This window comes from Chelonia mydas, chromosome 4, assembly GCF_015237465.2.
Source record: "Chelonia mydas isolate rCheMyd1 chromosome 4, rCheMyd1.pri.v2, whole genome shotgun sequence".
Classification (NCBI taxonomy): domain Eukaryota; kingdom Metazoa; phylum Chordata; order Testudines; family Cheloniidae; genus Chelonia; species Chelonia mydas.
In genome coordinates, this window is record NC_057852.1 from 126,339,692 (window position 1) to 126,355,240 (window position 15,549).

Sequence of the window (15,549 nt, forward strand, 5' to 3'; positions counted from 1 at the left end):
CAAATAAATTGGTTAGTCTCTAAGGTGCCACAAGTCCTCCTTTTCTTTTTGCGAATATAGACTAACACGGCTGTTACTCTGAAACCTTTCCTAGACCTGAAGAAGAGCTCTTTGTGGCTTGAAAGTTTGTCTCTCTTTCCAACAGAAGTTGGTCTAATAAAAGATACTACTTCATCCATCTTGTCTCTCTAATATCCTGGGACCGAGATGCCTACAACTGCATTCCAAACATTTGTTAGGTAAGCTTCACAACATGCATGTTAGGGATATAAGTGGTAGGGACTGCATTGCCCAGCCATTAAAATGCAGCCACCTCTAAAGTGAATTGCAATAGTAGTTTAACAGTGTGTTCACCAACATTACCCAACAGGTTAGGTCAGGAAGCAAAAAAAAAAAAAGAAAAGAATATCCTCTTTAATTGAATCTGCAGGAGGAACTCAGAGGTAGAATATTATTATCTAAATTACAGTTTGGCCAGAACAACTGATATTTAACATGTCTACTATACAGAAAAGTGATATGGAATCTTTACTGACAAAAGAAGTCAGGATCTCAGTTTTACATGTCATATGAAAGACAGCAGGCCAGATTCTGACCACCGTTACGTTGTAATCCTCGGGCACCTCTACTGAAGTAACTATATTCATATCAGTGTAACTGAATATAGAATCTAGTCCTGCACCAGACAGGCACATTGATTCAGAAATGACTCAGAAGTAAGAACTACTTGGTAAGTTATCAGAACTAATTCCTGCAGCACTTGAAGTTTAATTTGGAATTTAAATTAACATCAGTTTCTACTTGCAATATATATAACTCACAGAGAAAATACATTTAATCATAAACCACTTTGGTAAATTCAGTTATCACTAATAGGCAATGCCATCTTAAAATCAAAGTCAAAATTGTCAGTATTTCATACTATTGGTGCTTAAGAAATATGTAATAATACAATAATGAGAGAGACAAGATAGGCAAGGTAATATGTTTTACTGGACCATCTTCTCTGGGTGGAAGGTATAAGGTGGTCCAGTAAGAGAGATTACCTTGTCTCTCTCATCCTTGGACCAATATGATTACAACACTGGAAGTACAATAACAGTTACAAGGAATTATGCAGCCCGCTGCTTTAATGGATAGTCCACCTTTTCTTCCATTTCAGAATTATATGATTTTTTTTTTTGGCAATAAATGCCTGGCATAAGTCATGACCTAGAAAATATGACTTCTCCTTTCACAGTCCCCTGGGTTTTGTTGGGAAGCAAAGGGCAGTAGGAACATTTTCCCCAGTCATTTTTTTCTGAAGAGGCGCAAGTTGTTTTAGCTTGAGCTGCTGAACTAAGATCAGAAACAATATTTAGTTTCTGTTACACAATACTGTAGTTGCTCCTCTTCTTTACCACTTCTAAGACCTTCTCATGCTTTTGAATATATGGCATACCAGAGTTCCTCCACTGTCTTATTCAACTGATCTCTCTGTTCAGGATTAACAAATGCTCTAACTTTTCTCAATGTATATTGGATCATTTTCATATCCAAGTAAAGCAGTGATGACAAAAAATATATATATATGCAGTATGTGAACTTAAACGCCCAACAAGAACCTCTCACATACAAAATTTATGGACTTTGCCTGATGCCTGAAGTTTTTTCTTTTCTTTTTTTTTTTTTTAAATATTTGTATATGCTCTAGGCCTTTGTTTAGTTCAGTTTTAATGTCTTAAATGATGTGACTACCATTGGCAGTCTATTCCAATCTAAAAACTCCAATAGGATATTGTTACCAGTTCTCTCAATTTTTATGAATATCAATATGAAAGAAGCTGATGTTACAGCATGTTAAGATGCCCCGGTCATCCAGTCTCATGAAAATACCTATGGGAGAATGCTGGTGTGAAGAAAATTTCCACAAGGATTTCCTCATGAGGTTTCCCACAAACCATTCTGAGGGGATGGAATTTGTGTCTCCACAGAATGGGCTGTGGTCGTCCGTCCCCCGTCCCCACCCCCACCCCCCGGTCCCCTGAGGACAAAGTAGATTCTGAGATTCTCCTGCATAACTCTAGAAAATTATGTCTCTGTTAGGCCCTCTGATCTCCTTGGCAAGTCAGGCCCCCTTTGCAAGCCATCCTCTGGTAATGACAATCCCCAGAATTACTCTGAAGGGACATTCCTTGGTGTGGAGAGGGCTTAAGAGAAATGTAATATAGATTACAGCTGAACTACCTTTTCTGATCTCCATGGAGCTAGCGGGGGAAAATGTTGGTCCCCCTGTTACTGGCCCAACCTTCCCCAGTCCAGGTTCACCCTCTATTCTGTATTGATCTTGATTCTTGAACAGGAGGGTCAGTGTACAGTGGTGCATAAAACCCCTTTTATACATGGATTAGATCTGTTTCCAGATCCTGAGCCTATGAAAGAGTCAATTTTTCACAGTGCATTATTATTTGAGGTCTGAAACTGATTTTTTTTTTTTTAATACGGATCCCTCTTTTCTATAATACTATTTAAGACTGGCTTTAAAAAGTGAGGACAACAAACTTAATTAGCCTGTAAAGCAAGAGACGTTCAGAAGTGAAATGTGTTGTGGTAATGAGTGGATTAGCAATATAGATTAGGTTTGGTAGTCTTGTGGAGTGGTGCTAAAGAAATAAAAGACTGGCATATTTTACTAAATAGCATATTTCATGTATAAGTGGTATTGTCTAATGCCTACTTATCCCTGCATAAAGGTTCAATAGCAAAAAGGAGGTACAACATGTAACACCAGAGGCTTACTCCATTTCAACAAAGAAGTTTTTAGAAGACGAAACAGAAGTTTTCTACAAAAATACCTTAACTTCAGCAACTTTTCTCTGTGTGAATGATCTTGTTGTTGTTTTCTGCCCTGTTATCTCTCACCACAAACTCATTTTGAATTATCTTTTTTCCCCCCAGACTATTCTGTAGAGTATTATCTCTGATGCGCCTCATGAAATGACATTCCTGCCTTAGATTCAACTAGTGAATTTACAAACATATGAGGATTAGAAAGAAGGAAAATCCATTAGCAAGATGAGAATGTGAGAAAAGGGTGGAGGGAAAAAACTGAACAAGGAAAACTAAACTTTAAAAAAATGTTAAATGATGCAGATTAAAAGCCAAACAGTTACCCTCTTTAACCCACGTTCAGTGAATGTGAAAGCAACTATATTGGAATGGGTATAAAGTTTCCTTATACCATGCTGTTTGCCAAGTCCAACCTAGAAATTATGGACATGAAATAATGTATTAATCTTTAGATCATGTTTACATTATCTGGATGTATGGTATTTTGAGTATCATGTCAAGTTATTTAAATGAAGTTTCAATGCAAAACACTCTGAATTCTGTCCAAATCTTTTTTCTTCAGTGAAGTGTGCAAAACACATCTCTTCTAGTCTTTCAAACACAGCAAATTAAAAAAATATGGAGATAGTGTCCCATTGATCTTCACTCAGCTCTGTAAGCTTTAGCTGATGGCTCTTTGGAGCCATCTAAATGTTCAGTTCATTTCAGAGTTTTTCTAGGACATACTTATTATATAGTTCATTGAATCAACATTGTGGAACAGTCACTCCACAGATTAGCAACAGCACTGTGAAAAATGGTCTTGCCCCTAGAGCCCTGGTTGGCAGGGCAATGTGCAAACAGGAGAAACTGGGATCTACGCCCCCTCCCCTCCCACTGAGCTCTAGTAGGGTAGAGAAATGGAGGGAAGTCCCTCCCCATCTTCCTTTTGCAAGCTCTCCTGAGAAGAAGGGGTAATATGGGTAATGGTGGCTGTGGCTGCTGCCACTGCTATTGTTACCAGGGACGCAGAAGGATGAAAACCGGGAATTCAGGCTGGGAAATAGGTCCAGGAAACAGTGAGTGTGGTCCTGGTGAGCCTGCACTGCATGTAAGGATCAGGCAGAGCCCAAAAGAAAGTTGGCCCCTGATTAGTGACCAAGGAGCTGATCCTAGAGGGGCACTGGGGCTATTTATGATTGACAAAGGAGACTGTTACTGATAAAGCTGACTGCTTGTTGCTGATAATGGCATTGGCATGATTTCTGGGTGAATCCTGCCTCCCCAAAGGCTGTTGAAAGGTTGTACTCCCAAAGGTAAGGGGTAAGATTTTGGGAATTCATAACCTGGAAGGGACTCTCCCCATACAACATAATGCATGATCTCCTTTTCACGTGATGTGCTACTTAGAAGGCTCTAGTACTACACCACTATTTATCATACAAAAATATTCTGCTGCTTACGTCACTCCTATTGAGGTTTTACTGTTTAACTCAGATTGAACGTAAACCTTTTGGCATTGTTGAGTATCCATCATAGTATGTGTATCCATGGTAACTACAAGAGAAGGTATGGGTGTATAAGTGCTCTTTAAGTAATACAGATTTATGTTTCTTTTGGAAGACGAGAAATGCTAGATATTTATAGGCTTATTAAAACAGCTTGTGCACATTCAAGGATGCACACACATTCTTTAGCAGCAAAATGGATGTCGTTATTGTAAATTTTTAATATCTGACAATAGTTCAGGAATATGGATAAAAACCACAAGTGGATTTCTCATTCTATTGCTTTGCATGTTGGCAAGCAAACAAACCTAAGAAATGGCAGATCTAATTTAATCCCTGTTTCTTTATTTTCATCATATAATAAGCGTCATCATCACTACTTATGTCAGTCCTCCTGTTGCTTCTTATATAAGGGGTACAACAATGCCCTCCATAGGTTCAGTTTACGTTGATCAAAGTAGAACTTGCACCCTTTAATGTGATCTGCAGCCAGGTAACTGAGGGCAGAATTGGCCTTACTATGTTCAGACATTTTTTTTCCATATTGTATAAATTGATTGTTGAAACAGTGACACGATATTGGCTATTCTTACAAAGCTATCCTGGATATTTTAAACTATTTTCTTGTTTTGTTGCTATTTTAGGTTGTAAAAATAACCCCAATGGTTTAGAATTAAAATTATGACTAGAGTTTAAATGTTTGTTACAGCAAAGTCACAAATTATCCACACATCATTTGATCATGTATTTTCCAACACTGATCTTGCAAAATCTTGTGTGAACAGCAGGAACTGCAACATTGCTGCTCTCCACCACCAGAATGAGCAGAAGCTGTGCATGGTCACATGTAAGCTAAAACACTAGGCATAGTCCTGTGTTGAAATAAACCTTAAACTCCTTGTGTGCCTACTCTCTTGCTCTCAAGAACTCAGGGTAAAAAGAGGGCTGGATATGGATGGAAGCTAGGTATGCTGGAGGGAAACATCAGTTTAAGAAACAAAATACTTTTCTGATGCAAAAGAGGAAAGAAAAAAACAAAAATATTATATACAGGCAAAAGGGTTTCTAAATGGAAGATTTTTTACAAAGATTTCCATGAGGCTTCAGCTGCTCTTTAACTGGGCAAAAAAACTGAAAAAGGAATGCAAGCATAGGTTATGATCCCACAGCAATTTTCTTCTCCAGCTGCTGACCTACAGAAATTTGGCATGCGTGGCTTTCCAGCCATGAATAGTAAACCCTAGTCTTGAGTAGAAATCCACAATTTTCTGCAACTGTGGAATGCTGAAATAGGCATTGTGAGAGATGTCGTTTCACAAAGCTGGAAAGTCTGATTGTGTCTAGCCCAACTATTACTCAAGGGAATAAGACACAGGGACTCTATAGTCAACAGTCTGCTGACAACTTAGTGCTGGATGAGTTTTTCTCTGATTGACCAAACGTCAGTCACCAGTGTGATGTTGTGTATAAGAAAGATGACCATTTGTGTCATTGTTGCTACCACTGTTACACAATTACAACAAATCGTGTACAAAATATGTCATATAAGGTGTTGATGGAAAAGTTATGATTTGCTAAGTATGATTATCCTGTGAGTATGTATGTATCATCATTGTATCTGAAATTATGAATATTGGCTATGTGCTTGTATCTTACACATGTGTTGTATTCCTGGGTGACACCCCTCCAAGTAGATTTGCATCCAGGCTAGACAGCTATGTGTTGATGTCCCATTAAGAACACTTCACTCTAACAATGAAACTCATCCCACCCAGCAGTGTTCCCTCTAATTTTTTCCATCGTGTATGGAATGAATTTTGTTATGTGCACCAACATCAAAGTAATGTGCCGATGTGCACCGCCAGTAGAAACAAAAAAACCTAGATATAACATATATTTTTAAAAAGTTACTGTAGGGATAATTACTGCAGCCAGGACACGTTAGACATTTTAGAACTCGCTACTGAAAGAATTAAATTTAAGCATAAAAGAGAAATAAAATTATGAAATGCATAGACAAGTCAAACTAAAATAATACACTTTGAAAGAATAAAATTACAGAGAATATATGTGCATTACAGGAAGTACCAAGAGGTAACAACAACAATAATACAAGTATGTGTTGGGAGGTGAGCGTGAGAGAGAGAGAGAGTGTGTATGTGTGTGTGTGCGCGCGCGCGCTGGCTGCTGGGGAAGTCTATGAGAGACTGTGCACTGTCTCTTTAAGGCACTCACACACCAGAAGGCTCAGACAACAGCTGAGCTCTCCTGCTCCTGAGGCCTGTCCCGCACTCTGCAGAGGTGGGTACATGGGTAGGGAGAGGAGCAGGAGGGGAACACCCTGACATCACCGCCCCTCCTTCCCCCCCCACTCTGCACAGCAAGCAGGAGGGGCCCAGGAACAGCTGGCCAGGGGCTCCAAGGCAGAGGGCAGGAGCAATATGGCTGTGGAGCAGTGGGGTGAGTACCTGAACACATGCCACCATGAATGGCTCCGCTAACCAAGTGCGCGGCACTAGATTCATTCCTGGCTGGCCGTGTGACCACGCACCTCAGAGGGAACACAGCCACACAGTAGCTCTTCCTGTAGATGCCTCAGACTCTGAGGGGGCCAGTGGCCACCCCCTGTAATTCAGTAAACTATGTATGGACATGTTATATGCTCAAGTGACCCTGGACTCCATCTTGGACCAGTAATTCTCCACACCAGGGGCTGTGGACTTTCGTTGGGAAAGTAAATTTCCATGCACATGGCAGAAGATATAAAAAGGCACCTGAGACATCTCCATTTGGTTTTCATTTCCTGCTTCATTTCTCTGGACTGGATTTCTAACAAGGACTGATGACCCCCAATCTGTTTGGGTGGTTCCAGAGAGACTTTTGCAAACTAGCAGTTTATTCCATCTCTGCTACAAACCTGATATAAGGACTTTGCAACCACTTGTATGTATATGACTTGCAATCACTTGTATGTATATTATAATTCTCTTCTTTTCTTTTATTATTAAACCTTTAGTTTTTAGTAACTAAAGGACTGGTATCAGCGTAATTATTATGAGCCCCATTCCAGGCACCCAGTCACAGCCAGGTGGTATTTGGTAGTAGTTATAGTTTTGCCTGAGTGACCATTTTGTTATAGAGTGCAGGCACAGAGAGTGACCATAAGTCCTGCAGATTTTAACCCTTTCTGAAAGCCTTTTTAGTGTGGAGATGTGTCCCTAAACCTTCACAGCACAGGCTGGATAAGGGGAAACCTTCCTCACTCAGCATAAGAATGACAGGGGAGAAGGCCTCGAAACTACAGAAGGTGGAGGATTGAAGAGATGGCGAGCAGTGGGAAGAAGTCCTCCTGCAAGTCTTTCCAGTACTTGAGTGAAGAATCCATCCCCAGTTAATGCTGTAGATGCCCAATCATTAAAGGTTGGTCTGTATTCCAGTACAGAAGGAGATTTTGAAGATTTAAGTCCCAGTACTACTGTTTGCTTAGAAAAGGTCAGTGTAAGAAGACTTGTAGGTGCTGGGGATGCTGCATGCTATGTTGACGGTGTCAGAAGGTCATCTGGCTGTAATATCAACTATAGCACCTACGTAATCCCAGTCAAATCCTGTTGCAGCAAAAGGGAGTCTGGAATCAAAAGGCAAAGGAAATCTCATACTACTGCATAGACTTCCGGTGTCACTGGTACCAATAAAGTTTTGAGGCTGTGTTGAAGGTAGTGTGTCTAATACCTTAGCTGGAGCTGGTCTCAATGGTACATGCATCAGTACCAGAGCCTACAGCTAGCCTTGATGTATGTCTGTCGTCATTTCTGGGGGGCCATGAGTCTCCATCTGTGCCCTAATCTCAGTCACTGGTTTTTGATGGACCTATTTTCCATGAACTTATCTATTTCTTTGTCTCTGAAAAATTGTGTATGTGGAGGCCCTGCCGTTAGAGCCTGCAGTTTGCTTACTCTCCTTGTGAATATTATGGCAATAAGAAAAGCTGTTTTTTGGCAAAAGGGACAGAGAACAAGTTGCTTGAGGCCCAAATGGAAGTTTGATGAGGGCAGCTAGTACAGTGTTGAGGTTCCACAATTGAACTGCTTCTTTCACAGGTGGAAAGAGATGGACAATACTTTTTAGAACTTGGACTACCATGGAGTTAAAAGAAATTGACTTCCCCAGGATTGGAGAATGGAATGCCAAGATGGCTGCTAAGTGGACCCTCAAAAAGCTGAGAGAGGATTTAAGATGTATCAAGTAATCCAAAATGTCCTGAATGCATACTAGCATTGGCTGAATTCCATGAGACTGGACCAAACTAAAAAACACTTCCACTTGGCAGAATAGGGAAATATAGTAGCGGGTTTTCTATTGTTAAATAGGGCTAACTGAAGTGCTTCTGAACATCAACCTTCCTCCTCGTCTAACCATGCAGAGTCCATGCCACGAGGTACAGAGTGTTCAGTGTCAGATGTCTGACCATGGTGTTGAGTCAGGAAGCGGGGGAAGAGGTGTGGGAGGCCGAACAGATAGACTATGACATTTGGAGAACCAACATTGTCTTGACCAAGCTGGTACAATGAGTATCCGTTTGGAATGATCCGCTTCAGTTTGAGAATAACCTGCAGGATGAGCAGATTGTGGGGGAAAGGCATACAGCAGTACTGATCCCCAGTTCAGATGGAAGGTGTTGGTGAAAGAGCCTAGACTGAGACTTGCTTGTGACCAAAACTGATGGCACTTCTTGGTTTTTTCTTTTTTTTTTTTATTTATTTCAAACAGGTCAACAGACAGAATGTCCCATTCTCTGAATATGGGCCTCAGAACACTGCATTTCAAGGGCTACTCGTGATTCTGGGAGAAATACCTGCTGAGGTGATCAGCCAACTGCTTCTGGCTCCTGGTAAGTGAGTCGCCATGAGAATAATGCATTCCTTGATGCAAAAAAGCTACAACTTTATTGCTTCTTGACAAAGCTGCTTGGAGTGAGCTTTCAAAGTCTCTAGATGCAGTCTCCAACCTATTGTGGAGATATCAGTAACTGTAGTCTTGATCGGTGGAGGATGGGCAATGGATACATCCTATCATACATTGTTTTGATCTGTCCACCACTCTAGGGGCTCCAGGACTGCCAGTGGCACCCTGACAAAGCTGAACTCAGGAGATAGACACATTTTAACCAGCTTTGAAGTGGATGAAGGCGCAATCTCTCAGGGTGGACTAAATAACTGCATGTGTCCAGGCACACAGACTGAAGTTGAATGACGAGATTGGAAGGACAGACACAGGTGATGAATTGTTTGGAATCGCTTGTTTAGGGGAAAGGCTCTCAAACTTGTAGAGTCTAGTATGGCCCCGATGAACTCAATTTTTTTCTGTTCACTTTCCCCTGTTCAAAATCAGTCCCAACAAATTGATGAGATTCAGCATGAAGTGAAGTGTAAAGACTTGGTCTTCAAATTTGCCCTCACTAACCAATCATCCAGGTATGGGAAGAGGAGAGAGGCTGTGGCTGCAGTCATGCATTTGGTAAATATGCATGGGGCTGAGGACAGGCCAGACGGGAGTCCTGTGTATTGATAATGTTGATCTGCCATTATAAGAAATTTCATGTGGCTTGGGAGAATCACATGTGGAAGTAGGAATTCTCGGATCGAGGATGGCAAACCAGTCATTTTGATCCAATGTAGGGAGGATTGTAGCTACATACAGAATCTGATATATGGTGTACTTGCTGATATCTCAGTGGTCAAGAATAGGTCTCAGCCCTCCCTTCGACTTGGGGATCAGGAAATAACATGAGTAGAATCCTTTTTCCCAAAACTGAAGGGTAACTTCTTCTATGGCTCCTGAATCTCAGAGTCTGAATCTGCTGACAAAGCAGTGACTCATGAGAGGGGTCCCTGAAAAGGGACAGTGTAGAGGAGTGGGAAGAGGGCGGATGGTCAAGAATCGGATGGCATTACCTGATCACAGTTCTTAGGACCCATTTGTCTGTGGTTATTGTTTCCCAAGTACTGTAGAAGTGGGACAGCCTGTTCCCAAATGGAGGCAGTACGGTCAGGAAGTTGATGACTGGTATGCTGCCCTTGAGAGGAGAGTCACATTGGCAGTTTGTGCAAAGCTAATGGAGGATGAGCTGGTGGTTGGTTGAAGTTGTAACCAGAGGGCCTTCTCCTTTCTGACTTGTCTCCTCAAGGAGAAGTCCTGCTGCCTAGCAGGATAAGCCATCTGCCTGAAGTACTTCTGGGAATATTGACAATATTGCTGCTGCGGTTGCTGAGCTCCATAATGATGACTCTTAACTTCTGGTATAGCCCCCAATGAACATACTGTGGCCGGAGAGTCCTGAAAGGAATGCAGTGTGTCATTAGTCTTTTCAGAAAACGAGAACAGACCATTGAAGGGTAAATCCTTTATACTTTGTTGAACCTTGAGAGCTATGGCAGAGTTCTGAAACATAAGAACATTAGAATTGCCCTACTGGGTCAGACCAAAGGTCCATCTAGTCCAGTATCCTGTCTTCCGACAGTGGTCAGTGCCAGGTGCCACAGAGGGAATGAACAGAACAGGTAATCATCAAGTGATCCATCCCCTGTTGCTCATTCCCAGCTTCTGGCAAACAGAGGCTAGGGACTCCATTCCTGCCCATCCAGGTTAATAGCCATTGATGGACCTATTCTCCATGAATTTATGTAGTTCTTTTTTGAACCCTGTTATGGTCGTGGCTTTCACAACATCCTCTGGCAAGGAGTTCCACAGGTTGATTGTGCATTGTGTGAAGAAATACTTCCTTTTATTTGTTTTAAACCTGCTGCCTATTAATTTAATTTGGTGACCCTTAGTTTTGTGTTATGAGAAGTAGTAAACAACACTTCCTTATCTACTTTCTCTACACCAGTCATAATTTTATACACCTCAATCATATCTCTCCTTAGCTGTCTTTTTTCCAAGCTGAAAAGTCCCAGTCTTATTAATCTCTCCTCATACGGAAGCCATTCCATACCCGTAATAATTTGTGTTGCCCTTTTCCAATTCCAATATATCTTTTTTTGAGATGGGCTGGTCACATTTGCACACAGTATTCAAGATGCAGGCGTACCATGGATTTATATAGAGGCAACATCATATTTTCTGTCCTATTATTTATCCCTTTTTAAATTATTCCCAGCATTCTGTTTGCTTTTTTGACTGTCACTGCACATTGAGTGGATGTTTTCAGAGAACAATCCACAATGACTCCAAGCGCTCTTTTTTGCGTGGTAACAGCTAATTTAGACCCCATCATTTTATATGCATAGTTGGGATTATGCTTTCCAATGTGCATTACTTTGCATTTATCAACATTAAATTTCATCTGCCGTTTTGTTGCCCAGTCACCCAGTTTTGAGAGATCCTTTTGTAGTTCTACTCAGTCTGCCTGGGTTTTAACTATGTTTAGTAATTTTGTATCATCTGCAAATTTTGTCACCTCACTGTTTACCCCTTTTTCCAGATCATTTATGAATATGTTGAATAGGACTGGTCCCAGAACAGACCCCTGGGGGACACCACTATATACCTCTCTCCGTTCTGAAAACTGACTATTTATACCTACTCTATGTTTTCTATCTTTTAACCAGTTACCACTCCATGAGAGCACCTTCCCTCTTATCCCGTGGCAGCTTACTCTGAGTAAGAGCCGTTGGTGAGGGACCTTCTCAAAGGCTTTCTGAAAATCTAAGAACACTATATCCACTGGATACCCTTGGTCCACATGCTTGTTGACCCCCTCAAAGAATTCTAGTAGATTGGTGAGCATGATTTCCCTTTACTAAAACCATTTTTTCATGGTCTGTGTGTATAAAAATATCCTCACTGCATTTTCCACTTTTATGCATCCGATGAAGTGAGCTGTAGCTCACGAAAGCTTATGCTCAAATAAATTGGTTAGTCTCTAAGGTGCCACAAGTACTCCTTTTCTTTTTGCGAATACAGACTAACATGGCTGCTACTCTAAAACCATGTTGACTCTTTCCCAACAAACTATGTTCATCTATGTGTCTGACAATTTTGTTCTTTATTATAGTTTCAACAAGTTTGCCCAGTACTGAAGTCAGGCTTACAGGCCCGTAATTGCCCGGGATCACCTCTGGAGCCCTTTTTAAAAATTGTCACGTTAGCTATCCTCCAGTCATCTGGTACAGAAGCTGATTTAAATGATAGGTTACAGACTACAGTTAGTAATTCTGAAATTTCACATTTGAGTTCCTTTAGAGCTCTTGGGTGAATACCATCTGGTCCTGGTGGCTTATTGCTGTTTAATTTATCAATTTGTTCCAAAACCTCCTCTAATGATACCTCAATCTGGGACAGTTCCTTAGATCTGTCACCTAAAAAGACCAAAAAGAATGGCTCAGGTTTGGCAATCTCCCTCACATCCTCAGCCATGGAGACCGATGCAAAGAATTCATTTAGTTTCTCCGTAATGGCCTTATCGTCCTTGAGTGCTCCTTTAGCACCTCGATCGTCCAGTGGCCCCACTGGTTGTTTAGCAGGCTTCCTGCGTCTGATGTACTTTAAAAAAAAATTGCTATTACTTTTTGAGTCTTTGGCTGACTGTTCCTCAAATTCTTTTTTGGCCTTCCTAATTGTAATTTTACACTTCATTTGCCAGTGTTTATGCTCCTTTCTATTTTCCTCACTAGGATTTAACTTCCACTTTTTAAAGGATGCCTTTTTGCCTCTCACTGCTTCTTTTACTTTTTTGTTTAGCTATGGTGGCCCTTTTTTGGTTCTCTTACTATTTTTTTAATTTGGGGTATACATTTAAGTTGAGCCTCTATTACGGTGTCTTTAAAAAGTTTCCATGCAGCTTGCAGAGATTTCATTCTTGGCACTGTACCCTTTAATTTCTGTTTAACTAACCCCCTCATTTTTGTGTAGTTCCCCTTTCTGAAATTAAATACTACAGTGTTGGGCCGCTGTGGTGTTTTTCCTGCCACAGGGATATTAAATTTAATTATATTATGGTCACTATTACCAAGCAGTCCAGCTATAGTCACCTCTTGGACCAGATCCTGTGCTCCACTTAGGACTAAATCAAGAATTGTCCCTCCTCTGGTGGGTTTCAGGACCAGCTGCTCCAAGAAGCAGTCATTTAAGGTGTCAAGAAACTTTATCTCGGCATCCCGTCCTGAAGTGACATGTACCCAGTCAATATGGGGATAATAGAAACCCCCCGTTATTATTATTGAGTTTTTTATTTCCATAGCCTCTCTAATCTCCCTGAGCATTTCACAGTCACTATCACTGTCCTGGTCAAGTGGCCGGTAATATATCCCTACCGCTATATTCTTATTCTTAAAGCATGGAATTTCTATCCATAGAGATTCTATGGTACAGTTTGATTCATTTATGATTTTTACTTCATTTGATTCTATGCTTTCTTTCACAAATGCCACTCCCCCACCAGAACGATGTGTTCTGTCCTTCCGATATATTTTGTACCATGGTATTACTGTATCCCATTGATTATCCTCATTCCATCAAGTTGAAAAAGTGGCTCTGGTCATATGTTGATAATACATATTATTATTGATTAGCCTGTTGATTAGCAATGGACATCTATAGTGCGGAGATAAAATAAATCTTCCTTCCCATTAAATCTAACCTCTTTGACTTCTTTAGGTGTCAACTTATACCTCCCTTTTTACAACCTCTCATTTGCCACTGTTACAACAGGAGAGTTAGGGGCCAAATGGGACTAAACACACTCATACCCCTGCATGGGGACATAGTACCACTTATCTGTATGGTTCACTATAGAAGGTAAGGAAGCTGGAGGATGCCACAAGGCCTTTGTGGGTTCCAAAACAGGTTTATTTATAGGGAGAGCTACCCTCCCTGGTGCCAACAGTTGAATAATGTCCACCAATTTATGGCTATTCTACTGAACAAACTCATCCTGAATGCCCAAGGCTGTAGCCATTTGCCTCAGGAGTTCTTGAGAACACCTACAATCCTCAGGCATAGGAGAAGACAAATCCAGCACTGTGGAATCATCTGGCGAGGAAAAAGAGGAAGAAAATAGAGCCAATCAGACCTCCTGCATCAATACCTGCTCTTGGACAATGGTTCAGGCTGAACCAGTTCAGATGGAGCAACATCAGTCTGCGTCTCCAGCCTGGGCGGCTTGGAGGCGAGATTACCGAAGAGTTCGTTGACCTTCCTCTGGTCTGGGCAGAGGATTGTGACCTTGCAGATAGAGGAACATCCCAAGGTTCCACAGAGGCCACTGAGGAACAGGATACAGCACTGGATGACTCGTAGGAAGTGGGCCAAGAGCCCTGACCCCTACTGTGAGAGCAGTGCCATCCCAGTATCTATGTTGATCCCCCAGAAGACTCAAAGGCTTTCAAGAATGGTACTTGGAAGGAGAGGGAGAGGCAGAAAATAAGCTTGAGTGTGAAGAACATTCCAAGTAGTCTGATGTCAACAAAGGGGCCGTTCCTGGTGGAGTAAGCAAACATCCAAACTCAGATGATGTCCGGTAGGCAGGCTGTGTTTGTACCGAAGGCAACCCGTGCCTTCAGTACTAGTAGGGGAATTGTACTAACACTTGGCACCAAAACAGATGTCAGTACCGCAGTCAGAGTAGTACCAATCCTGCAAATCCCAAAATTGTTGTTGGTACAGAAGACAGTATCTGCCCCAACAAGCCCATTGGTACCAATAAAGAGTCCAATCTCAGCTCCATGTCCTAGTGTTTACACAGTGCTGAAGATGGTAACAACATATACTCTGCAACTAGTCCAGGTGGTGCCGAGGCTGCAGAAGAGACCACCATGGCAGAGTGCTCCTGATTTGAGAGAGTTAGGAACAGAACAAGTTTGATGCTACCTGATATATCTGTGGAGTTCAAATTTTTGATGCTGACACCAGTGTTATTCGTGCTGGACACCACACGGATGGTACCAGAATGACAACATGGTGTTCAGTTGCTCTGGTCTCAGTACCAGAGAGCAGGTAGATGGCTCAGCTCTGTCCTGTGCATCAGAGGAATCCTGGTGCCAGCCTGCACTCCTCTTAGAAGAGGAGGAGGAATCTCTCTGAGCTGTGGAGTGGCTCTGGTTAGTTTTGTGAGTCCTTTTCCTTGGAGGGCCCAGTGAAGGAAAATGAGCTCTCTTTCTCCTCAGAGACGAATCAGACTCTGGCTGTGGAACAACAGCCAATGCCAGTTCTGAAGTTCTTTGAAGGGGCAGATGAT

General features: G+C 41.6%; 1 protein-coding gene across 5 annotated transcripts in view; it reads left to right on the forward strand.

The window, feature by feature from the left end:
* The window catches only part of SPON2 (spondin 2), a 95,064-nt gene that overhangs the window by 66,146 nt on the left and 13,369 nt on the right, over nucleotides 1–15,549 (forward strand). For 3 of the 5 annotated variants that reach the window (XR_006290239.1, XM_037898260.2, XM_043544856.1), the window contains exons 3-6: nucleotides 9,084–9,204; nucleotides 9,419–9,589; nucleotides 10,619–10,708; nucleotides 11,924–12,094. The gene's annotated coding sequence lies outside the window, so the exon portion shown is untranslated. The remainder of the gene's footprint in view (nucleotides 1–9,083; nucleotides 9,205–9,418; nucleotides 9,590–10,618; nucleotides 10,709–11,923; nucleotides 12,095–15,549) is intronic. The other 2 variants (XR_006290237.1, XR_005225254.2) reach the window with 2 other exon arrangements.